The 27,791-nt window shown below is 43.4% G+C and overlaps 1 pseudogene; it reads left to right on the forward strand.

Annotated features, from left to right (window-relative positions):
• Positions 1-694: 694 nt before the first annotated feature.
• Positions 695-27,735, forward strand: LOC118398370 (pre-mRNA-processing factor 17-like; annotated as a pseudogene).
• Positions 27,736-27,791: the final 56 nt, after the last annotated feature.

Below are 27,791 nucleotides of genomic sequence, written 5' to 3' on the forward strand. Positions count from 1 at the left end.
AAAACTTTATCACAGTTACACAAATATAATGTATCTCACTATTTAAGTTATTGATATAGGTAACCATAGGATTACATGCAATTATATATAGGGTTTAATAATAATCATCCTGTGGGCAAGGTTGGGTAGGTTACTTTTTTAATGTAATTTAGGTTACTGCTTACCTGTCCAAAATTGTATTAAGTAGGCCTAATGTTTTGCACGGGTGAAAAGTTGCGATTCGTTTTGGGACATGGTTGCCTCCCGGGCGTGAGCCAGGTGCACATCTCTGGAGTAGGTTTCAGTTTTTTTTTTTTCAAATGCAAAAGTGATTGCTTTATCTGCCTTCATAATGAAAACTAGTTTAAAAATTCGAACATAAAATATGCCTCGTTGACAAAACATGACCGAGAATCGCAATTTCTGTTCGATTTGAGGATGCTTTTGCCCGTCACGTCACAGGCCAAACACATGGGCTCAGCTTAATCGAACTCCCTCAGACGACGACCAATAGAGAATTATATCCTGAAAGGTTTATACAATTAATTTAATTGATTAAATATTTAGATCATTGATAGATCTATTGAAAACATAGGAGTGACTTATGTTAATACACAGTTTGCCATCATAATATTTAACTAAACCATGAGGTTTATTATATGTTTGTTCACGTTAATATTACAGAGTAAATACTTTACTTTTAGGACATTTCCGGTCGTGTAGTGCTTTCACAACTTCCAAGATGGCGGCCACCCTCGTTTCGTGCTGGAGCGATTCAGATAATGAGACCAAATCTCATGTTAATCCCGAAAAGGTTGACCCCGATGCTCTGGCACATCTTCAACCGTTGAAATCTGGCAAAACAATGTCACTGTCTGTCCTCAATTCAGCTCCTGAGGTCGCCGTAAAGGTACGCGAGATAGCTAGGCATATTATTAGCCGGCTGCTAATGTAGCTAACGTTAGCTTGTGACAAAAAAAAACTAAATGTAACGTTAACTTAATAGCTACTTAGCTACATCACTGCACCTATCTCTGCCTCATTACGAACCAAGGGCACAGGCCTGGACATCAAGGGAAGCAACTACGATCTACACTACATGGACCATTTGAAAGTAAAGTCACTAATTTAGCTAACGTTAGTCGATAATAATTTGATGCTGACGCGTAACACTAAGTAGCCAAAAGGGGTTCAGTAATGTCGTTAGCTGGTCAGGCGGGAAAATGTTAACTGTCTTTAGCTTGCTAACGTTAGATAGCCAACTTGCTGTTAACGATAACTTGAAGAACGTTGTGATTATGGTGGCCTATAGGGCGATACTTTGGCCTACACGAGTTTTGCGATTTCAAGTGTCACCCATACTGATCAGCCAACAGTCCGTCAAACGGGAGCGAACGCATCTCAATTCAAAGACTGTTTTAAGAATGGTACACAACGTTTGAGGGAAACTTGTTTTGTTCTGAACGTGACGGTCATGTCGTCACCCAAGGTAACAACGTTTAATGAACTGAACGCAACACAGGATAGAAGTGGGACAGCTAACTTCAATCCCCTTTAACTTAAGTTTCTTCATAGTTTTATGATTGATCAGAATGGTCAGCAGTATAAAACCTGTCATGTTTCTTCACTCCAACAGGAGGCTGTGGAGACTGGCGTACATCTGGACCCCTCTCTCAAAGAGGACAACCCCACATATGAAACCATGTTTGCGCCAGAGGTAAAATTGAGACATTTTAGTCAAGTAAACTGCCTTACTTCATTCTGACTGTACCTACCTACCTAAGATGTTCATCATTAACATATTCACGTTGCACCCCTTCTAGTTTGGTCCTGTCAACCCATATCAAAGTAAACAGGTGGCTGCACCCAGGAATATGCTGTCTGGCTATGCAGAGCCTGCTCACGTCAATAACTTTGTTTGAACAGCAGAGGAGGACCTTCTCCACCTTTGGTAAATATACCTTATTCACACCTCAGTCATTGTCTATGATAGAATGTATAGCTGTGACGAGGTCAGCCTTCCTTTCACCTTGAATCTAAAGGTTCAGGGGAATGTAGCGTCTTGTTTTTTTTCACTTGTTATTCGCCGTTGCTTTCAGGCTATGCTCTGGATCCGTCTGTGGATACAAGCCAAAACTCCTCCAGTAGCTACATCGGTGCAGTGGACGAGGCAGAGAAAAAGAAAGGTAATTTCCTGCTCATTTTGTTTTGCTTGTGGTGGATACCCCGTGTAGGTGACATCATCCTACGTCATACTTCCGGCGTCATGTCCCGATTCTCTTGAATGGGCTTCAGGAATATATAATAAAATTCATGAAAACGTGGTTATTTAACATATATCAGCTTCATATTTGTTTTTGTGTGTTGATTCAGTCATACCCGATGTCTGTTATCAAAATATTTGACACAGTAAGACATCAACGGAAGTTAGGAAAGTCTGCTTTGGACCACATCCCCTGCTGCTTTGGTAGCATGTCGGAGCGTGTCTGCTTGAGCTGAGGACTTACAGGACGGTTAGAACCTGTTAATAGGCTGTTTGATGTTTTATATTATTCTACACACACTTGTTTTTACTGAACATTGCCAGCCAATACTTTTGAAAAATGCTATCCTTCCCGGCAAGCTGTCATAAGATTTGCAGTTTGTGTGTAGATTTTCTGCTTCTTGCTTCGTCTTGGCCGTTAAATACGTTGAAACACGGCACTTGGAAACAAGTATGCAATTTAATATACAGTTTTATCTTAAATAGCCGTGTTTTCATGTTCTCATTCTTAGCCACAAAACAAGGAATACGGAAGTAAAATTGACGCGTGTATATTGCTAGCCGGTATGGAAAATGTTTTGAAACGCAATGGAAAGCCTTTGAAATGTATAGTGTAGTCATTGCTTTATATAACTGTCATTGAAAGAAAGAGAAGAAAATGACAGTTTCTCTTGTTTGTCCTCTCGTAGGATTGACTGTGTTTGAGGTTGGCCCAAAGAAGACTGAGAAGAGGAAAAAGGTGCAAGGAGGTGAAGCGAATGACATTGACAATTACCTCGGGCCCTGGGCGAAATACGTGGATGAAAAGGACGGTGCCAAACCATCAGAGGTAATCAATGAATCAAACAATATTATGTAAAGCTCAAACAAAATGTGGATGTTTGTATTATACAGCAGCAGTGTGATTATTTGGACTTAACTGCTTTTCCTCATAGAAAGATATTGTCTGATTCAGACCGAATGTTTTCTGCTGATTGGTCTGTAGGAGGAACAGAAGGAGCTGGACGAGATCACAGCCAAGAGGCAGAAGAAGGGAAGGAACGAGGAAGAGGCTCCGGCGGCGGAGATGACCATTCTCCATGGTAACTAACACTCATCTCCGCCATTACTACTTACATAACTGAACTGATCAGCACTCACTCAAATAAAAAGAGAATAAGATGTTGACCATTATGTAGTAAGTTCTCAATGTCTTACTGTTTATCTACTGTGTCTCCAGTCAAAGATGCGTACGACTACCAGGGGAGGTCATACCTCCACGTACCCCAAGACGTGGGCATCAACCTGCGTACTGCAGACATCCCAGACAAGTGTTACCTGACCAAGAAACAGATCCACGTCTGGTCTGGACACACCAAGGTAGGGTGTGTGTGTTAGCTAGGGTGGCATACTGTGTACTTTGAAATCGGGTTATTTACAGAGACGGGAAATGTGAGCGAGCGAGAAAGTGCTTGTGCAGCAGAAGTAGTGTTGTGGAGATGTGATCAGGCCTTTGGTTCTGCCTGTATGCAGAGAGGGGGCTGGATCACTCGGGTCTAAAATGAGCAGGGCTTCCATCTCACTTACACAGGAGCCAGTTGCAGACTGAAAAGCAAGAGGGATGAATACAAATGCAGCATGCTCGTGGGTTTGTGAATGGAGGGATAGAGGATGGATGAGAGGAGAGACGGGTAGATGGTTAATAGCAAGTTTAGACACATTGTCTGGAAATGCCATTGTGATTTGAGTAAAATATCCTGCATGGCAGATGCAGTGAGCATCATGTCTTGGCACAAATCAGTGTGCAGCAAGGCATGCGTGCCTGTTTTATGTCTCTAGCCTTAGAATTCAAGAAGGATTTAATCTCTTTCTGCTGCGCTGCTAGCCATAGGGCAGGCGATTGGGCCCTACGCAAACAGCATCGGTACACGGTCCGTTCCAAAAAAGTAACCGCACAAATGCATGTCGAAAACAATGCTGCGTTTGTGTGAAGTGTGGAGTGTCCTTTAGTCTAATCTCACACACACGTACACACACTGAACTGTCTATGATTAGGGGGACAGTGTTGTCCCAAGACAAGTTGTTAGTGGGTATTATCATACACGCAAACACACAGGGTTGGGGCACCCTGAAGCTTGGGTTCACTATCTAAGATGTGCCAAATAAATTATCTCCAGCTCAGGGCTCCACCTATGCATTTGGTTTGCTAAGTGGATGGCTTGCAACATCAAGCTTCTTGGTTACAGCAGAGACAATCAATCCCCTCCTGGATCAAGATCCCTGCTCCCTAAATGTGCTTTGTGTGTAAATCATTATTCCATTTTTTTTTTGCTTTTTGAAAGAAAGGGCGCCCCTTGTGTGCACTTCCAGTAATACCCTATACCCCAATATGAGAAGAAATGTTATGACAATCTTGAGACCGCCCAAACCTACTTTTCAGAGGTTGAGTGAGGGAACACTCATCGGTCACTCAGTTGCATCCAAAGATATTGGCATCTTTGCACTTTTCCAGAGTAATTACCCATTTCTTCTAAAAAATAATTTGAAATTGCGACACCGCTGGTCTCCACAACTTATTGGCTTTTCAAGATTGTACCAGCAATTACATTTTGTACACTTAAGTTTACAAATTTAGTTTAGAAAATAAAGACAAATGTAATGAACAGAATTATTGGTACCCCGGAGCTAGTACTTGATTGCAAGGACTTTGACCAAGATGACTGCAGACAAACACTTCTTCTAGCAATCAATCAGCTTGCTGCACCTTTCTACTAGCAGTTTGGCCCACTCTTCAGCAGCAATTCTGAGAGGTGCCCTCCACCAACTGAAATGTTGAGATCTCACCTCGCATTATTCAACCTCCCATATTAGATTGTCCTGTGTTCTTTTCAACAGTAGGGATGCAACGGTACAGTGGGCCCACAGTTCGGTATGTATCACGGTTTGTGGGCTACGGTAACGGTACAGTTTCGCTATCTTTATTTAAGAAAAAAACATAGAAACACGTCACCCTTTAAACAATGAATAGGGCAGCAAATCTTTGGCTATGAATACTCCCACTGTTTTTGTTATTCCTTTGTGTTTTTCTGAATTTGTCGCAAATTGTTGTTGGAAGGCAGCAGTGAGAGATTGTTGTTTTCGCTAAGGAGTGGAATCTCCTTGCTCCACCTGCAAGGGATACGGCCGGGTGACGGCGACGTAAATGACACATCATGTTAGTGTTTCCACTCGAGTAGTCTAGGGTGGCAAAAGCAATGTTTGCAGACTGTACTTTGTTTACGGTCTTACCCTCGTCGTCGTATTGAACTCTGAATCCAAAATGTTCCCACACAAGCGGATTTGAAAGACTGCAGTGCCTCTTCAAATTTGCTTCTCTCTGTCTCGCTCGTGCTCGCCATTGTCACGTCGGGGCTGGGAGAATATTTGTTTTTAGGTTCCCCTCGCTTCACGGGGCCCCTTTTTAGGGAGGTTTCCTACTGAGATGTCATTACAAATCGTCCATTGGCTGTTTAAGGGGGTTGAGGTCACTTCAGTTGCTACATTTTGAGACATTGCTGTGGAGTAAAGTTTGTCAGCCCTCGGGAGCCCCCTAACGGCCCCAAGCAGTTGCCTGCCTTGCCTGTTCATAAGCTGCACGTCTGTGGATCTGAATGTACAATCTGCAGCGCAATCGACACGTTTTGGAAATTATATATATTATATAATTATATATCATAATTCCGCGGGTTCACATGTGTATTGAACCGTTTGGGGTGTACCGAACGGTTCGACAACATACTGTGTACCGTTGCATCCCTAGTAAACACAGCACTGATCTGTATTGCTAAAGAGCTCTAGTTTTGTGTCATTGGTCCACAGAACATTTCCACTAGGATTTTGGCTTGTTTTTGAGAGTTTCAATCAGTCATTCTTGTCTCCTTCTACAGTGGTATCTTCTTATGTTTACCAACGACCAGATGACTCATTCAAAGAAAAATAACCCCATCCCCCATTGGGAGTGAAATGTTCAACCCAGTGTCCAGTGTCTCTTTGTTGAAGGTTGTGGCCAGGGAATAGTTTGGAACTGAATCCCACCCATAACCTATGGCGAGAGCTGAAAACAGCAGTCAGCAAGCTCATTGCTGGCTACAAGAAGCATTTTTCAGGAGTTATCTTAGCCAAAGGCTATGCAACCAAGTACTAGCTCTGGGGTGCTCATTCATTTATCCATGCCACTTGTCTTTTATTTCTACATTTAAAATTGTAAACTTAAGTGTACAAAATGGAATTGCCTCTGCAATGTTGAAATTCTGATAACAAGGTGTGAAGACAGTCTTCGATTTATTTGTGAAGAAATGGGGAATTATTTGAACGCGCAAGGGTGCCAGTGTATTTGGGTGCAAATGTATGTAAGAGGAATTATAGCAATACCATACACAGCTGCATGCTCAAAGACAGGCATATTAATCATCTATTATGTCCCCACGTTAACCTCTTTCTCTCTCATTCTCTCTCTCTCTAGGGGGTCAGTGCTATCCGTCTATTTCCTGTATCAGGTCACCTGCTGCTCTCCTGCTCTATGGACTGTAAGGTCAAGGTAAGGAACACTCTTGCCTCGCTCAGACACCATCAAGTACTCACTGAGGACCCAAAATCTGTTAGATTAAGCTAGAGATGTCTGTTTTTTTTTTGCGTTGGATGCGTTTCAATCCGTCGCATGTCCGCATCTGCGGTGAAAGGTGTGCAAACGGTTTGGCCTACATAGACTATGATGACCCCTCTCTGGAAGGATAACACTCTCACGAACATGATGGTGGTCTCCGGTTTGCTCTCCGACCCCCACACGCGTCTTGGGACTCGTCTGATGTCGGTACAGCCGATCTGTCAACTTCTGTCTGTAGCGTCCTAACAGTTTGGTCAACACACTCACCTTTGTCTCACCTTTCCACAAACAGGTACATGTCAGTGGTTTTGCTCTAGGACACTCACAGGCATCACAAGACTTGTCTGGTGGTCCCCTGGGACAAGTTGAATTGTTTTATGGAACTACTGTAAATGTGGAGACAGTTTAGTGCCAAAAATAAGAGGTTAAATGCATGTATAACTTTTTTTTTTAAATACAACATTTTTCCTGATCTTTCTTAGATCTCTCAGATATAGAACAGAGACTTCAGAACAAACTTACTTTAAAAAATGTTGGGGTACAATCTGTTGTTCCATGTAGTGAAGCAGTTATTCAATGTGTTTGCTTGGCCTACTAGCAGTAAGCCAAAAAAATATTGTTATAATACACTGCTCAAAAAAATAAAGGAAACACTAAAATAACACATCCTAGATCCGAATGAAATATGAATGAAATATTCTTATTAAATACTTGTTTCTTTACATAGTTGAATGTGCTGACAACAAAATCACACACAAATTATCAATGGAAATCAAATGTATCAACCCATGGAGGTCTGGATTTGGAGTCACACTCAAAATTAAAGTGGAAAACCACACTATAGGCTGATCCAACTTTGACGTAATGTCCTTAAAACAAGTCAAAATGAGGCTCAGTAGTGTGTGTGGCCTCCACGTGCCTGTATGACCTCCCTACAACGCCTGGGTATGCTCCTGATGAGGTGGCGGATGGTCTCCTGAGGGATCTCCTCCCAGACCTGGACTAAAGCATCCGCCAACTCCTCGACTGTCTGTGGTGCAACGTGGCGTTGGTGGATGGAGCGAGACATGATGTCCCAGATGTGCTTAATTGGATTCAGGTCTGCGGAACGGGCGGGGCGGGGCAGTCCATAGCATCAATGCCTTCCTCTTGCAGGAACTGCTGACACACTCCAGCCACATGAGGTATAGCATTGTCTTGCATTAGGAGGAACCCAGGGCCAACATATGGTCTCACAAGGGGTCTGAGGATCTCCTCTCGGTACCTAATGGCAGTCAGGCTACCTCTGGCGAGCACATGGAGGGCTGTGCCGCCCCCCAAAGAAATGCCACCCCACACCATGACTGACCCACCGCCAAACCGGTCATGCTGGAGGATGTTGCAGGCAGCAGAACGTTCTCCACGGCATCTCCAGAGTCTGTCACGTGTGAACCTGCTTTCACCTGTGAAGAGCACTGGGCGCCAGTGGCGAATTTGCCAATCTTTGTGTTCTCTGGCAAATGCCAAACGTCCTGCACGGTGTTGGGCTGTAAGCACAACCCCCACCTGTGGACCTCGGCCCCTCATACCACCCTCATGGAGTCAGTTTCTGACCGTTTGAGCACACACATGCACATCTGTGGCCTGCTGGAGGTCATTTTGCAGGGCTCTGGCAGTGCTCCTCCTTGCACAAAGGCGGAGGTAGCGGTCCTGCTGCTGGGTTGTGGGCCTCCTCGTCTCCTGATGTACTGGCCTGTCTCCTGGTAGCGCCTCCATGCTCTGGACACTACGCTGACAGACACCGCAAACCTTCTTGTCACAGCTCGCATTGATGTGCCATCCTGGATGAGTTAATATATAATAATAATATATGCCATTTAGCTGACGCTTTTATCCAAAGCGACTTACAGTCATGTGTGCATACATTCTACGTATGGGTGGTCCCGGGAATCGAACCCACTACCCTGGCGTTACAAGCGCCATGCTCTACCAACTGAGCCACAGAAGGACCACGAGTTGCACTACCCGAGCCACTCGTGTGGGTTGTAGACTCCGTCTTGCTAATTGCCTATAATTTCCATCTGTTGTCTATTCCATTTGCACAACAGCATGTGAAATGTATTGTCAATCAGTGTTGCTTCCTAAGTGGACAGTTTGATTTCACAGAAGTGTGATTGACTTGGAGTTACATTGTGTTGTTTAAGTGTTCCCTTTATTTTTTTGAGAAGTGTATATTTTGTTATACTTCAAGGGGTCTTATAATTCTAAATCAAATAGTAAAATTATCCTTAAAACAATTCCATTTAGCTTAGTAGAACCCCCACCTACCTGGTTTAGACAGGGCTTAGACTCTTATGGGTGATTAACAACTCAGTCAGATCTTCAATTTTCCCTGTCCTCATCTCCCCTTTCCTGACCATATATATACATATATATTTTTTTAAATGTTGTCCCTCTAAGGCAAACCAACGTGTTTTTGGAGAAGGAGCATCTTCTCTTCCCCTCTGTTCTCTCACTCCTCCATCTGCCCTGTTCTCTCTCCCATGGCTTAGATGAGTCATTCTATCCTGTGGATTTAGATGTAAAGATGGCTCTGTTCTGTCAAAAGGTCTCTGGGCCCCTGACTCCTTGCTGTTTGTGTGTCTGGTAGAACCAGGGGCCTACTGGTTTTAATGCTTCTACTGTCTCGGATGAGCCCTTTGCTGATTTCTTATGAGACCCTCAGTGGTTGCCAGTGGGACTGGTGCATCAGACACTGACCCATGCTGGTCGAATCTAGTCAAAGGATCACACAGTGCTTTTAAAAATATGTTCTTCTCTCATCCCTCTCCTCAGTTGTGGGAGGTGTATAACGAGAGGAGGTGCATACGGACATTTATCGGTAAGTGGACTATCTCTGTTTACTGTTTCACACTCTGTTATACGTGTGTTTTGCTACAGGGATTACAATTCCCCTTGGGTTAAGAGAATAAGACCGTAGCTCAAACCACTAACTAGCCTAAGTGTGTTGTCATCTCTAAGGGTATACAAAACCAAATGCAATTCTTAGTCAATCAAGCACATCACTTCAACATACAATCTATCCACCAGTACAAGTTAGTTGGATTCCAATCAAGCACACTCCTCTCCCTTGGCAGATCCCATTAGTGTTTCTAATTCAATGCGGCGCGAACGTGATTCGAACATCGGGGGAATAATGGATGTAAGAGTGTGTCAGAGCGGGGGGGGTGTGTGTGTAAGATGTGGAATAGATTCAAGAGGGAGCGCTAAGTGAACATTAATGGAACATAAGCTTTCCGCTGAGTGTTGAGGATAGGTTTAGAGTAGACCGAGGCACGGAGCTAAGAATTGCATGCAGGTCACTCCCCATCCCTCCCTCCCGTGGACAGGCTGGGCTGTCAGAGTAGATTGTTTTCCTTCGGCTGTGGTTCTGCCTGTCGGCTCCCTCAAACACCATGTATAATTCAACAGCTCTGGGTAGATAGGGGGAGGGGTGTATAGAGGGCAAGAAATGGAGAGATGAAGAGTGCGTGTGTTTCAGGAATGGAGCTTCAGAGAGCGCAGTGGGCTTATTTCAGAGTAGCATGCGAGCTAACTAAAGTGCTAACGTCTGTGTAATGGTGACGATGTCTAGCTTTAGTGTGTGTGTTTTGCCCTACCTTACAACACATCTGAAGCCAGGTCTGTACAGTGCCTGTGGGGTTAGGAGTCTGTGCTGTTACAGTAATGAGAGAGGCCTGGTTAGAGCGTGGACAGACAGATGGCTAGCCTCGATGGGAACCTGTTATTGCCGTTGTAGGCTTTCTTAACAAGAGGGGCGCCTGAGGGGGGAGAGAGAGAGACCAGCGGGACCAGACGTTACTTAACCTGACTCTATACGCACACACATACAGTTGAAGTCTGAAGTTTACATACACTTAGGTTGGAGTCATTAAAACTTGTTTTTCAACCACAAATTTCTTGTTAATCTATAGTTTTGGCTAATCGGTTAGGACATCTACTTTGTGCATGACACAAGTAATTTTTCCAACAATTGTTTGCAAATCGATTATTTCACTTGAAATTCACTGTATCACAATTCCAGTACGTCAGAAGTTGCATACACTAAGTTGACTGTACCTTTTAAACAGCTTGGAAAATTTCAGAAAATTATGTCATGGCTTTAGAAGCATCTGATAGGCTCATTGACATCATTTGAGTCAATTGGAGGTGTACCTGTACCTCATGTTGTGGGGGTGCTTTGCTGCAGGAGGGACTGGTGCAGGAGGAAGGGGCCAAAATTCACCCAACTTATTGTGGGAAGCTTGTGGAAGGCTACCCAAAATGTTAGCTCAAGTTAAACAATTTAAAGGCAATGCTACCAAATACTAATTCAGTGTATGTAAACTTCTGACCCACTGGGAATGTGATGAAAGACATAAAAGCTGAAATAAATCATTCTCTCAACTAGTCTGACATTTCACATTCTTAAAATAAAGTGGTGATCCTTACTGACATAAGACAGGGAATTTTTCATAGGATTAATAGTCAGGAATTGTGAAAAACTGAGTTTAAATGTATTTGGCTAAGGTGTATGTAAACTTCTGACTTCAACTCTAAACAGATTGGAGGGAGAGTGTGAGAAGGAGGGATAGACTTAGGAAGGAGTGGAGACCAGGGGGATGAGTTAAGGTAAATTGGGGTATTGTAGAGCGCTTCTCACTCCATGTCCCCTTTATGCTTAAGCTTGTTTTTCTTCCTTGATGCGCCCTCTCCCCACCCACCTCTTCTCTCTGACCATCAGTTCCACTTTGGCTTTCAATCTATTTCTTACCCTTTTTTTCCTCTGTCTGCGAGTACATATTCCACCGATGAATGTGATTTGAAAGGCAGTCTGATCAGGGTCTTTGACAGAATAACAGTGTCTGTGTCTCTCCCCCCAGGCCACAGTAAAGCAGTGCGGGATATCTGCTTTAACAACACTGGGTCTCAGTACATGAGTGCAGCCTACGACCGCTACCTCAAACTCTGGGACACCGAGACAGGTCGGTTCAGTCGTGGTGACCATGATAGAATTGCCACAAATGTTCTACCATATCTGGGGACTGTCATTGAACAGAACAGTCGTGGCAATGATAGAAATGGCACAAATAAGAGCTTTCACAAATTACTTGACATTCAGAGAAGCATGTCAGTTCTGTTCAGCACAATTCTATGAGAATGTTCCATAATGTTGTGCCCTGCTGAAGGTGGCCAGCATGGTTGAACATTCAGATAGAAGTATGTTGTGTAGATCTGTACTACCATTGGGACCAGGCAGAGTCTCTGCTCTCCCAGTAGAGGGCAGTAGAGAGACTAATCTGCCACTTGTTGTTCTGTAGAACCACTGACTTGTCATAGCGCCTTGTATACGAGTCAACAAGCTGTATGGTTAGGGGGCATTTTAATTTACATTCCGTCAACTTGTGTTGATTAATTGAAAATGCCACATTATTAATGAGAATTCATCAATTGTATTGAGTATGTTGGTTTTGACAAATCTGGTTGAATTGCCATAATGCCACCGGGAAGTTATGGCTGGGTGTTTCTGCTTTATAATGATGACACTGTGTGTTGCAGACAATCTGTGTGGGTTCCTGTCGCTTAGTAAACTGTCCTTCCACAGGCCAGTGTATTTTCCGCTTCACCAACAGAAAGGTGCCATACTGCGTCAAGTTCAACCCAGACGAAGACAAGCAGAAATGTTTGTGGCTGACATGTCTGATAAGACGATTGTTCAGGTACTGTCATGACACACATGCTACCTAAAGGCTGGTGGCAATACGAGAGAGAGAGAGCGAGAGATCTGTGAAAGACAACAACCTACTAGGCAAGAGTCCCCTCGCTGGAAAATCAATTGACTCTTTAAACAGACAATCTCTCTCCCTCTCTATTTTTGAATCATTTTGTCACCTTATTAAACTGTAATATTGGTGTGTTGGTCTATGACAGGAGTGTTGTGTAATTTATCGTTCACATTACCGGTGTGCGTTTAACCTGTTTCAATATCTATTAATTGATCTCTTCTCTCTATCCTGTGCATCCTCCCCCAGTGGGACGTGAGGACAGGAGAGGTGGTTCAGGAGTATGACCGTCACCTGGGAGCGGTCAACGCCATCACATTTGTGGATGAGAACCGCCGTTTCGTCAGCACATCTGACGACAAGTCCCTCCGCGTGTGGGGGTGGTAAGTGACGAACAAGAGATTGCACCGGCCCTTGTCTGCACCGACCCTACCGTAGCTTTTAAGCTTGTGTGTATTGGCTGACGGCCTGAATCAGCGCCGTTAGTTATGAGATGGAGATGATTCAACAACATTGTTGATGAGTAGCATCACTCTTGGTATTATACTTCATTTGCATAATGTAGCTTGCTGGTACATTGGAGCCAACAGCTTGTCCTGACAGTGTTCTAGATGCCTCTCTGCAAACTGAACTCATTGCGAAAGAGTGTTTCACAAGTAATAAAGTGTAAATGAGAGTGGAGGAGGAATGTGTGTGGTCAAATTGGGTTAGGGTGGTGCTATGGGTGGCAGGTCATGGGCAGTTCATTACTGTTGAAGTCCTCAAAGTCCCCTCTTCTAGTGACGTGCCGAGCTTGTAATGTCAGGGTCTTACATAACTGCTCCTGTTCTGCTCTCATGTTTACTTATTTGCTCATGATGTGTTTAGATTTTTATCAACAACAAATACTAAAAGGGTTTACACCAGCGGTGTCAAACTAATTTTGCCCCGGGTCGGTATTCCGTCTTCAACGATGTCCAAAGGGCCGTACTTAAAATGTGTTATTTCCATGCCGTCCAATTTAAAATAAATGAATAACAATAGTCCTCTGTCCATTTTTTTATATATTTTTTTGATGCTCCCTGAGTGTCGTGATTATTAGTGAGCTGGACAGTCAAACTGTATGAATGTAGGGCCGTTGACTGCACAGCACAGGAGGTTGGTGGCATCTTAATTAGGGCTCGTGGTAATGACGAGCGGAATTTGTGGAATGGTATCTCCATATGTTTGATGCCATACCATTTGCAACGTCCCGGCCGTTCTCCCCTCCGCAGCCTCCTGTGGTTCACAGTGATAATTACCAAGCTAGACAGTCAATGTATGAATATACATTAATAAGGAATACCTAGGATAGGATAAAGTAATCCTTCTCACCCCCCTTAAAAGATTTAGATGCACTATTGTAAAGTGGCTGTTCCACTGGATGTCATAAGGTGAATGCACCAATTTGTAAGTCGCTCTGGATAAGAGCGTCTGCTAAATGACTTAAATGTAAATATATGTCCATTATTATTTCTACACATTTTCCATTTGGTTTTAGTCATTTTAAAGTATATATATAGTGCATTTCCCCTTTTTTATTTTTTTAAACCAACCGTGGGCCAGATTGGACCCCATCGCGAGCCGGATCCAGCCCACAAGCCATATGTTTGACACCTTGTTTTAGACATTCATGTTCTATCTTTCCACTCAACCGCCGATCACAAAGCTCGCCGAGAACGACTTGCAAATTAGCTTGGTTCCCATGCTGATAAACAAACGCTGGTGTGATTACCGCTAAGATTATAAATATTTAAGACCCGGTGACGAAGGATGGGCATTTCACAATGATTCTTAGAGGGAACACAGATTCCACTAAATACCTCTTTTTCAATCAGTTGTGAATCTTTCTGCAATATCCGATTGGCGTGTGTGTTTAAGCTGTAGGATTGACTGGTGGGAAGAGGGTGCCAGGTGTGGGTTTAGTAGTGGAGTCTGTGGAGGGAGTGGGTTTGGTTGGTGAGAAGTGCACTCTTGGACAGCCCAATTCTGATCTTTTTCCACTAATTGGTCTTTTGACCAACCAGGTCAGCTCTTTTGACAATAATTGGGCAAAAGATCAGCTGGGCTGCCTGTGTAAACGCAGCCTATGTGAGCGAAGGGCTTGAGTGCACATCCACCGTTTTGGTCTCTGCTGTAGTTTTGACAGTTGATTGGAGACATTGTACTTGCACTTGTTATCTTTCACAATAGAATGTGCTTGTTAGGGTAGGGTGTGAAACATGCACAGTATTTTGGCTTTGAGATTTGAGTGGATTGCACACTCAGGATCCTCTCAGGGGCTTTGGGAGTGTAGTGGGGGTGCGAGAGAGGTTTGTTATGGTGGAGAGAAGAACCTGTGCCAACGAAAGGCTTTACTGCCCCCACTCTGTCTCCCCTGGATACCACCTGGCTGGCTCTGGACTCCCCCTCTCCCCAGCTCAGCTGAATTAGGCAGAAATAAACATGGAGTCACCACTGACATGGTGGTAAGTTGTGTGAATTTGGGAAATATGGGGATTTGGAATGAGACAGGAATGAGTCCTTGTTCACACACAGGCATATCACAAACTCTACCACCCCCGTGGCTCCTTTTGTGGACAACACACCCACAGAGTGAAGAGCTCTCTCGGGCTGGCTGTCAGTAGTTGAGGTATATTTGTTGCAGATGTAGAGATGGTCTGGGGACGATTTAGAATCAATACAGTGTACTACACGATGCCAGCAAGGGGTATCAAGTCCTTATTATAAACACATCATTTACACACACACAGATAGAGTTACTGCCAACCTTCCCACGGTGGCTACAGACTCTGCACCCCCTATGGATCAATTACATTAGACACTGTAGAGGGTAAGATATAAACCAGGGGCCCTTTTGATCCAAGTGTCACGGGAGTGCTGATTTTAGGATCTGTTTTGTCTTGTAAATCACAATGAATTTGATTTACATGGACAAGGGGACCTGATCATAGATCAGCAGTCCTACTCTGAGTGAAGCTGTTAATGTGGATTAGGACTGACTGGGGCAAGTTAGGGTCTTCAGGGACACAACTTCACCTGGTGGTTTATGAGCTTTATTAACAAAACAAACTGGGAGGAAATAGCAGCAGTCCACTAGAAACTCTGGTGGTGTTATTCCTATCCTTGTTCTTTTTCTCTCCCAGCTCTATCCGTCTCTTTCCCAGCAACGCAGACACATTGAGAGCAGGGTTATTTTTGGAGCTCTGAGAGGAGATTTCACGTGTTTCGCTTGTGTTCAGAGACTTAGTTTGGCCTGACTTCTCTGCTGTTGACGTCAGCCAGCACTCCGCTCAGGGGGCCATTTTGGGTTGCGTGTGTGTCTGCACATGCTCTACATTTTGTCTTGTTTAATCCTACGACCGACTCCATGTACATGTTATGTTGATAAGGTGTTGTATTCAGGATCATAGACAGTTGTTTTTCTGTAGTTCCCCCTGGTTTGAAAATGGCTGTCCCTTTCCTTCTGTTCCAGGTTTGTTGGGTGGAGATAGGCCAAGCTGGTGTGTATAGGATAGAACTGTGTAGCACTGCTGCTCTAAACCACAACCACTTGTTGTCAGAGAGAGAGGGGAGGGAGGGATGGAAGCGGGAGCGAGACAGATGGCCCCAGTCCATATAGACAGCCTCCCACTCACTAAGTGAGCAGTCTCAAACCTGACCAAATCCAACCTTTTTTCCCCTTCCCTTTATTGAAGTTGCCAAAGAGTCTTGTCATTGAAATCAGACCCTAGTCACTGTTGCTTCCTAGGGTCGAGGAGGGGAGAGGAGGATCAAGTTAACACGCACACACGACGTTAGTCACAGTCATAGACAATCTGCAGGCTGCCACAGGGGTTGATGTCTGTCACACAGGCAGCCAGGTGGGACAGGACCAGCTAGTTGGTTGATGCTGGGCAAGACCCAAGAACAACATACCTCCATTTGACTCTAAAATTCTGAGAGTGGAGGGTTGAGAAAGGGAGAGCACGAGGACAGAGAGGGAAAGTAGATTTAATTGGATGCTAGCGTTTAAGCAAACTTTTATTTTAGTATCTTTTTTTTCTTTATTTAACTAGGCAATTCAGTTAACCTCTCTGGGATAGGCAGGACGCTTGCATCCCACTTGGCCAATAGCCAGGGAAAATGCAGAGCATCAAATCAAACTTTCGTTAAATCACACATGTAAGATACCAAATTAAAGCTACACTCGTGAATCCAGCCAACATGTCAGATTTCAAAAAGGCTTTTAAGCGAAAGCGTAAAATGCTATTATCTGATGATAGCACAACAGTAAACAAAGAGAGAGTAGCATATTTCAACCCTGCAGGCGTGACACAAAATGCAGAAATAAAATATTAATCATGCCTTCCCTTTGACGAGCTTCTTTTGTTGGTACTCATATGTCCCATGAACATCACAAATGGTCCCTTTGTTCAATTAATTCCGTCGATATATATATCCAAAATGTCCATTTATTTGGCGCGTTTGCTCCAGAAAAACACAGCTTCCAACTTGCGCAACGTCACTACAAAATATCTCAAAAGTTACCTGTAAACTTTGTCAAAACATTTCACTACAACTACTTTTGTCATACAACTTGAGGTATTTTTAAAAGTTAATAATCGATCAAATTGAAGACGGTATGATCTGTGTTCAATACAGGAAGAAAACCAACTGACGCTACTTTTTCAGTCATGTGCCTCTCAAAAAGTCCACTTCGAGTGAGACTCATTCAAGATGGCTGTACTTCTTCATTACACAAAGGAATAACCTCAACCAATTTCTAAAGACTGGTGACATCCAGTGAAAGTGGTAGGAACTGCAAACAAGTCCCTTAGAAATCTGGTTTCCCAGTGAAAACTAATGCCAGCACTGTCTGGATCCTAGCTGTACTGTCAGTGTTATAATTTGGATGTCTGCTAGAATCATGTCCTGCTTAGAAACATCTCAAGCTGCATTGCATGACTTTGTGAATGTTTTCAACCTGAAAGCATTGCCGCTAGTTGTCAATACTTATGCCAGTAATGTCATGGTTGACCTTTGGACCGTACTTGACTGTACTCTTAACTGATTTGTGACTGTGCTATGTTTTACAGGGACATTCCCGTGGACTTTAAGTACATCGCAGAACCCAGTATGCACTCAATGCCTGCTGTAACACTCTCACCCAATGGTGAGTGGAGACAGACACACACAGACAGAGAGAGATCGGTGTACATATTCTGGCACTTGGCTTTTTATTTGTTCCATTCCCCCCTTCCTACCCCTCTCCCCCATGCTCTCGTCCCCCATATCTTTCTCTGAGCTGTTCATATTTGTCCTGACATGGATTGTTTCTCTTTAGTCTAAATAATGGATGAACTCTCACTGGGAGAGCAGACCACTTCACTCTGTCCCCCACAGCTCCACTCCTAAATGGCAGCCAGGCAGCAGCCCTAGCTGGGACTGCGTATGGAGCCTTTCTTCCTCTTATCGTTGTTATTTTCTCTCCACTTTAACAATAGAGAGCTGGGGTCGGAGCAGTCGGGCGAAATTGGCCCAGTTATTTTCATCCGTTTCTCATCCACATTTTGGGATAATGGCATCCTTTTTATGTGGGTTTGGTAGTGAAGGGCTCAGAAAGGCAGGACATGCACGCAGTGGAACTCACACACACACACACTAGTAATTTCCATCGTGTTTCTTTTCAAGAAGCGCAGTGATTCTTGAAATGCTTTGGCACGGCTGCCCAACCAGCATTGCTGTTACTGAGTCCCCGTGTCTGAGAAGGAGAGAGACGGGAGGGTTGCTAGCATACAAAGTGTGTCCCAAATAGTGACCTATTCACTATGTAGTGCACTATTTTTGAACAGGGACCAAAGTAGTGCACTACATAGGGAATTGGATGTCATTTGGGACGTAACTCAAGCCGGCATTCGATCATCAAAAGTCATATTTTCCAAAGGGAAGGCTCATCTTTCTCAAGTGGTTAGGGAGAAGAGCTGCCAGTGCAGTCTTCTGTTGTGGTCCACTCATACAGACCATAAAAACTAGCATTTTCTTGAGCTCAACCAACCTGGCTTGTTCGACTCGCTCAATCTGCCTAGGAAAGATTTGTACGATTTTATTTCTACAGTTGTATCCCATTCCAAACAAAACTGAGCTCAAATGCATGAGCTGCTTTTCATACTCTGAAAAAGGTTGAACAGAAATATGTAGTTTTGAAATGCCTTGGCCCAGGCCCATTGGAGAAGTCCTGACCTGGACTCAACTCCTAACATCAGCAAGCTCAAACTAAAACTGCACTCTGAATAACTCTAAATAAATTCTAAATTATATTGTATTTTCTCCCCTCGTAGGTAAGTGGCTGGCCTACCAGTCCATGGACAACCAAATCCTGATCTTTGGAGCCCAGAACCGTTTCCGTCTGAACAAGAAGAAGATCTTCAAGGGCCACATGGTGGTTGGCTATGCCTGCCAGTTGGACTTCTCCCCAGACATGAGGTAAGACACGCAGAGAAACATTCATTAGAGCACACCATTGCAAACAGTAGCAAAACGTTCTGCAACGAAACAAAAGTTTCTTATTGGACAAATTCGGGTAGTCCCTCCCTGTTTCCTAATGACTATGAACCAGGGTTTCAGGGTTCTGATGTTCAGTGACATCGCCCCCTAAATCAAAATCAAAATGTTTTTGGTCACATACATACACATACACAGCAGATGTTATTGCGAGTGTAGCAAAATATTTATGCTTCTAGATCTGACAGTGCAGCAGTATCTAACAGGCAATATCTGACAATTCCACAACAAAACCTAATACACATAATCTAGTAAAGAACATATAAGTATAAAATGTATGGATGAGCAGTGACAGATGCAATAGATGGTGAAGTATACATATGAGATGAGTAATGTGAGATATGTAACCATTCTTAAAGTGGCGTTATTAAAGTGACCGGTGTTCCATTTAATAAAGTGGCCAATGCTATCAAGTCTGTAGGTAGACAGCCACCTCTCTGTGCTAGTGGTAGCTGTTTAACAATCTGATAGCCTTGAGAGAGAAGCTGTTTTTCAATCTCTCTGTCCCTGCTTTGATGCACCTGTACTGACCTCGCCTTCTGGATGATAGCGGGGTGAACAGGCAGTGGCTCGGGTGGTTATTGTCCTTGATGATCTTTTTTGCCTTCCTGTGACATCTGGTGGTGTAAGTGTCCTGGAGGGCAGGTAGTTTGCCCCCGGTGATGCGTTGGGAAGACTCACCACCCTCCGGAGAGCCTTGCGGTTGTGGGCGGTGCAGTTGCCATACCAGGCGGTGATACAGCCCGACCGGATGCTCTCAATGGTGCACCTGTAAAATTTAGTGAGGGTTCGTGTTGGCAGGCCACATTTTTTCAGCCTCCTGAGGTTGAAGAGGCGCTATTGCGCCTTCTTCACCACACTGTGCTGGGACCATTTCAGATTGTTAGTGATAGGAACACAGAGGAACTTAACTTTTGAACTTCTCCACTGCTGCAGTTGCGTTGATGTGGATAATGGGCTGCTCCCTTTGCTGTTTACACGATCATCCATTCCAAGATCATCTCTTTTTTGTTTTGCTGACATTGAGTGGGAGTGTATTTTCCTGACACCACACTTCGAGGGCCCTCACCTCCTCCCTGTAGGCTGTCTTGTTGTTGGTAATCAAGCCTACCACTGTTGTGTCGTCTGCAGCCTTGATGATTGAGAGAGGCGTGTGTGGCCAAACAGTCATGGGTGAACATGGAGTACAGGAGGGGGCTGAGAATGCACCCTTGTGGGACCCAGTATTGAGGATCAGTGGCGTGGAGATGTTGTTTCCTACTTTCACCACCTGCAGGTGGCCCGTCAGGAAGTCCAGGACCGAGGGTCTCAAACTTAATGATGAGTTTGTAGGGTACTATGGTGTTGAATGCTGAGCTGTAGTCAATGAACAGCATTCTTACATACAGTTGAAGTTGGAAGTTTACATACACCTTAGCCAAATACATTTTTCACAATTTCTGACATTTAATCCTATTAAATATTCCCGGTCAGTTAGGATCACCACTTTATTTTAAGAATGTGAAATGTCAGAATAATAGTAGATAATTATTTATTTCAGCTTTTCTTTCATCACACATTCCCAGTGGGTCAGAAGTTTACATACACTCAATTAGTATTTGGTAGCATTGCCTTTAAATTGTTTAACTTGGGTCAAACCTTTCAGGTACAAGCTTCCCACAATAAGTTGGGTGAATTTTGGCCCATTCCTCCTGACAGAGCTGGTGTAACTGAGTAAGGTTTGTAAGGCCTCCTTGCTCGCACACGCTTTTTCAGTTTTGCCCACGCATTTCTATAGGATTCAGGTCAGGGTTTTGTGATGGCCACTCCAATACCTTGACTTTGTTGTCCTTAAGCAACTTTGCCACAACTTTGGAAGTATGCTTGGGGTCATTGTCCATTTGGAAGACCCATTTGTGACCAGGCTTTAACCTCATAGTCCGCCCCACCCCGCATGCGGTCGCGTTACTACAGCCTCAAGCTCATTACCATAACGCAACGTTAGCGATTTCTAAAAATCGCAAATGAAATGAAATAAATATGCCTGCTCTCAAGCTTATCCTTTTCTTAACAATCCTGTCGTCTCAGATTTTCAAAATATGCTTTAGAACCAGAGAAAATCAATACTTTGTGTAAGAGTGGTGATAGCTAGCTTAGCATTTAGCGTTAGCATTTAGCACGCAACATATTCACAAAAACCAGCAAAGGGATCAAATAAAATAATTTACCTTTGAAGAACTTCAGATGTTTCAATGAGGAGACTCTCAGTTACATAGCAGATGTCCAGTTTTTCCTGAAAGATTATTGTGTAGGACACAACGTTCCGTTTTGTTACTATGCATTTGGCTACCGAAACTAACCGAAAATTCAGTCACCTACACGTCAAACTTTTTTCCGAATTAACTCCATAATATCGACTGAAACATGGAAAACGTTGTTTGAATCAATCCTCAAGGTGTTTTGTCATATATCTCTTCATTGAAATGCCGTCCCTGGAAGCCTACATTCTTCTGTGATTCGGATGGAAAAATACTGGTAGCTGACTTTTGCGCACCAATTTCCACGCAGACACCGTGCGGGACACTTGGCAATTGTAGTCTCTTATGGTCAATCTTCCAATGATATGCCTACAAATACGTCACAATGCTGCAGACACCTTGGGGAAACAAGAGAAAGTGTCCGTTCATTCCTGTCGCATTCACAGCCATATAAGGCGATCATGGAAAATGTACCTTCAAAAATCCTGTTCATTTCCTGGTCGGTCAAACATCTTGGTTTTGCCTGAAGCATTTGTTCTAGGGCACTCACAGTGAAAATCTTTGCAGTTCTGGAAACGTAAGAGTGTCTTCTTTCCAAAACGAACAATTCCAAGCATAGTCGAGCATCTTTTCGTGACAAAATATTGCGCTTAAAACGGGCACGTCTTTTTATCCAAAAATGAAATACTGCCCCTATAGGACTAACAGGTTAACTTTAACTGATGTATTGAGATGTTGCTTCAGTATATCCACATAATTTTTACTCCCTCATGAGGCCATCTAGTTTGTGAAGTGCACCAGTCCCTCCTGCAGCAAAGCACCCCACCCCCACATGATGCTGCCACCCCCGTGCTTCACAGTTGTGATGGTGTTCTTCGGCTTGCAAGCCTCCCCCTTTTCCTCCAAACATAACGATGGTCATTATGGCCAAAAGGTTTTATTTTTTTGGTTCGTCAGACCAGAGAATATTTCTCAAAATTGTATGATCTTTGTCTGGCTTTCTTATCGCGGTTTTGGAGCAGTGGCTTCTTCCTTGCTGAGCTGCCTTTCAGGTTATGTCAATATAGGACTAATTTTACTATGGATATAGGTACTTTTGTACCCGTTTCCTCCAGCATCTTCACAAGGTCCTTTGCTGTTGTTCTGTGATTGATTTGCACCTTTTGCACCAAAGTATGTTCATCTCTAGGAGACAGAACGTGTCTCCTTCCTGAGCGGTATGATGGCTGCGTGGTCCCATGTTGTTTATAGTTACGTACTATTGTTTGTACAGATGAACATGGTACCTTCAGGCGTTTGGAAATTGCTCCCAATGATGAACCAGACTTGTGGTCTACAATGTTTTTTTCTGAGGTCTTTTGGTTTTCCCATGATGTCAAGCAAAGAGGCACTGAGTTTGAAGTTAGGCCTTGAAATACGTCCACAGGTACACCTCCATTTGATTCAAATGATGTCAATTAGCCTATCAGAAGCTTTTAAAGGCATGACATCATTTTCTGGAATTTTCCAAGCTTACTGTATGAAAACTTCTGATCCACTGGAATTGTGATACAGTGAATTTTAAGTGAAATAATCTGTCTGTATACAATAGTTGGAAAACGTACTTGTGTCATGCACAAAGGAGATGTCCTAACCGACTTGACAAAACTATAGATTGTTCATCTCTGTGATAGGCGGGACGCAAATGTCCAACCTGGCCCATTGCCAGGGAAAATGCAGAGCGCCAAATTCAAATAAAATACTAGAAAATTCAAACTTTCATTAAATGTAAGATACCAAATTAAAGCTACACTCGTTGTGAATCCAGCCAACATGTCAGATTTCAAAAAGGCTTTTCGGCGAAAGCATAAGAAGCTATTATCTGATTATCTGATAGCACAACAGTAAACAAAGAGAGAGTAGCATATTTCAACTCTGCAGGCACCACACAAAACGCAGAAATAAAATATAAATCATGCCTTACCTTTGACGAGCTGCTTTTGTTGGCACTCCAATATGTCCCATAAACATCACAAATGGTCCTTTTGTTCGATTAATTCAGTCGATATATATCCAAAATGTCAATTTATTTGGCGCGTTTGATCCAGAAAAAAACAGCTTCCAATTTGTGCAACGTCACTACAAAATATCTCAAAAGTTACCTGTAAACTTTGCCAAAACATTTCTAACAACTACTTTTGTCATACAACTTGAGGTATTTTTAAACGTTAATAATCGATCAAATTGAAGACTGGACAATCTGTGTTCAATACAGGAAGACAACAATCTCACGCTACTTTTCCAGTCATGCGCCTTCTCAAAAAGTACACTTCAAATGGCACAAATTCAAGATGGCCGTACTTCTTCATTACACAAAGGAATAACCTCAACTTCTATCCAAATCTACTAATAATATGCATATCTTATATTCTTGGCGTAAGTAGCAGGAAGTTGAAATTGGGCACGCTATTTATCCAAAAGTGAAAATGCTGCCCCCTATCCCAAAGAGGTTATTAACAAGAAATGTGTGGATCGGTTGAAACACGAGTTTTAATGACTCCAACCTAAGTGTATGTAAACTTCTGACTTCAAATGTAAGTATTCCTCTTGTCCAGATGGGATAGGGCAGTGTGATGGTGATTGTATGGACCTATTGGGGCAGTAAGCAAATTAGAGTGGGTCTAATGTGACATACAGGGTGGAGGTGATATGATCCTTGACTAGTCTCTCAAAGCAGTTCATGATAACAGAATTGAGTGCTACTGGGCGATTAGTCATTTGTTTCAGTTACTTTTGCTTTCTTGGGAACTTGGAACAATGGTGGCTATCTTGAAGCATGTGGGGACAGCAGACTGGGATAGGGAGAGATTGAATATGTCCGTAAACACTCCAGCCAGCTGGTCCGAGCATAATCTGAGGACGCGGCTAGGGATGCCGTCTGGGCCGGCAGCCTTGCGAGGGTTTTACTCCCGTCGGCCACGGAGGAGGAGAGCCCACAGTCTTTGTTAACGGCCCGCGTTGGTGGCACTGTATTGTCCTCAAAGCGCGCAAAGAAGTTGTTTAATTTGTCAGAGAAAGATTTCAATATCCGCGACGGGGCTAGTTTTCTTTTTGTATTCTGTGATTGTCTGTAGACCCTGCCACATACAGTGCCGTGCGAAAGTATTTGGCCCCCTTGAACTTTGCGACCTTTTGCCACATTTCAGGCTTCAAACATAAAGATATAAAACTGTATTTTTTTGTGAAGAATCAACAACAAGTGGGACACAATCATGAAGTGGAATGACATTTATTGGATATTTCAAACTTTTTTAACAAATCAAAAACTGAAAAATTGGACGTGCAAAATTATTCATCCCCCTTAAGTTAATACTTTGTAGCGCCACCTTTTGCTGCGATTTACAGCTGTAAGTCGCTTGGGGTATGTCTCTATCAGTTTTGAACATCGAGAGATTGAAATTTTTCCCATTCCTCCTTGCAAAACAGCTCGAGCTCAGTGAGGTTGGATGGAGAGCATTTGTGAACAGCAGTTTTCAGTTCTTTCCACAGATTCTCGATTGGATTCAGGTCTGGACTTTGACTTGGCGGTCAAAAGACTTTAATAGTCAGTGGGTACAAAATCTCCTATACACTTCCTTATAAACTCGCTCACCGACTCAGCATATATGACAATGTTATTATCTGAGGCTACCTGGAACATATCACAGTCTACGTGATCGAAGCAATCTTGAAGCGTGGAATCCGATTGGTCAGAACAGTGTTGGATAGACCGAAGCACGGCGCTTCCTGTTTTTAGTTTCTGCCTATAGGAGGGGAGCAACAAAATGGAGTCCTAGTCAGATTTGCCAAAAGGAGGGCAGGGGAGGGCCATGTATGCATCGCTGAAGTTAGATTAGTAATTGACACGCTCGTGTACAGCAATCAATATGCTCTATAGAATGTAGGTAGCCTTGTTCTCAAATTAGCTTTGGTAAAATCCCCAGCTACAATAAATGCAGCCTCAGGATATATGGTTTCCAGTTTGCATGAAGTCCAGTGAAGTTCCTTGATGGTCATCTTGGTATCCGCTTGCGGGGGGATATACACGGCTGTGACGATAACCGTGGAGATTTCTCTTGGGAGAGAATGCGGTCGGCATTTTATTGTGAGGAATTCTACATCAGGTGAACAAAAGGACTTGAGTTCCTGTATGTTGTTACAATTACACCATTAGTCGTTAATCATGAATCATACACCCCGCCCTTCTTACCAGAGACATGTTATCGGCGCAATACACTGAAAATCCTATTGGCTGTATGGACTCCCACAACATGTCCCCAGCTAACCATGTTTCCGTGAAACAGATTATGTTACAATCCCAGGTATGTCTTTTGGAAAGCAACTCTTGCCCAGATTTTGTTGACTATGTTAACTAAGGACTGGACATTAGTGAGTAATATACTTGGGAGCGGTGGGTGGTGTGAGCCCATCCGAAGCCTCACTAGAAGACCGCTCCTGCACCCTGTCCAACGGTGGCATTGTTTCGGCCTCTGAAATCATTTCAAATGCCCTGCGAGTTGCAAACAAAGGATCCGCTTTGGGAAAGTCGTATTCCTGATCGTTGTGCTGCTAAGTTGAAGTCTCTCTGATATCCAATAGCTCTTCCTGGTTGTATGTAATAACACTTCAGGTTTTCTGGGCTAACAATGTAATAAATAATACTTTTTTTTAAAATCTGAAATACTACACAGTTTCCTACGGACTAGAAGCAGAGCTTCCATCTCAGTTCACCTGGTCTTTGTCTAAGTGGGAGAGATAACACAGCAATGGTACGAGCATGTTTTCTAATAGAGAATTTTTTGCTTAACTTTTTTTTGTAATGTACCTGGAATCAACCCATGTATTTTTGTTAGCAAAGGATTTTGAAGGGTGGAATGTTACAAACTTCAGGAAGAGATAGAGAGAAGCCTCGGGCAGGTAATATTGTGTTTATCCAGAAACAGATCCGTACACTCACCTCTACTTCCCTCTAAAACGAGTCCTTCAGTCAGTGTTTCTGAGGATATCCTGTACTTAGTGCCTAATATACACCCCTCCAGGAGAGAGCTAACCAGGCCACCTACCTAATTTTAACACAAACCCCAATTAAGAACCCCCTCACCCTTCCCGTGTTGACCCTACCCTTCCCCGTGCCCCATCGCTCACCCTTATCAGCAGGTACCTTCACTTCTCCCCACCCCCTTCGAGCAGAAACCCAAATTCACACAACCTCTTAGGTGAAATGGAACAGGATACATTTTTAGCAGGGTGCCTAACCTCTCTCTCCTCCCTTCTCTCCCTTTCTCTGTCCTCATCCCTCTCGCTCTTGTAGCTATGTGGTGTCTGGCGATGCGGATGGGAAGCTGAATATCTGGGACTGGAAGACCACCAAGCTCTATCACCGGATCAAGGCCCACGACAAGGTGTGCATCAGCGCCCTGTGGCATCCGCATGAGACCTCCAAGGTCATCACCATCACCTGTGGCTGGGACGGACAGATCAAACTCTGGGACTAGAAACGTGGGGGTGCAGAGGGACTCCCTCTCATAATTTAATGGCAGCTGTTATCCAGTCCTGTTTTAACTCAGTGTATATTTCTACACCATCTGAAGAGGGGACACTGGTGGATTGAACGTTGAACTGGTGATGTTGACAAACAGCTGTATACATTCGAAGTTGGAAGTTTACATAGACTTGGAGTCATTAACTTGTTTTTCAACCACTCCACAAATGTCTTGTTAACCGACTTGCCAAAACTATAGTTTGTTAAGACATCTACTTTGTGCATGACACAAGTAATTTTTCCAACAATTGTTTACAAGCAGATTATTTCGCTTATAATTCACTGTATCACAATTCCACAGGTGCCGAAGTTTAAAAGCACAGTCAACTTAGTGTATGTAAACAGCTTGAAAAATTCCAGAAAGTGTCATGGCTTTAGAAGCTTCTGATTGGCTAATTGACATAATTTGAGTCCAATTGGACCTATTTTAATTTGAGTCCAATTGGACCTTCAATCTATCGAACATTTGTGAGCAGAACTGAAAAGTGTGTGCGAGCAAAGAGGTCCATAAACCTGATTTAGTTACACCAGCTCTGTCAGGAGGAATGGGACAAAATTCACCCAACTTATTGTGTGAAGCTTGTGGAAGGCTACCCAAAATGTTTGGGTAGCCAAATTAAACAATTTTAAAGGCAATGCTACCAAATACTAATTGAGTGTATGTAAACTTCTGACCCACTGGGAATGTGATAAATAAATCATTCTCTACTATATTTCTGACATTTCACATTTCTTAAAATAAAGTGGTGATCCTAACTGACCCAAGACA

The sequence above is a fragment of the Oncorhynchus keta genome, chromosome 19, assembly GCF_023373465.1.
Source record: "Oncorhynchus keta strain PuntledgeMale-10-30-2019 chromosome 19, Oket_V2, whole genome shotgun sequence".
In the NCBI taxonomy this organism is placed as follows: domain Eukaryota; kingdom Metazoa; phylum Chordata; class Actinopteri; order Salmoniformes; family Salmonidae; genus Oncorhynchus; species Oncorhynchus keta.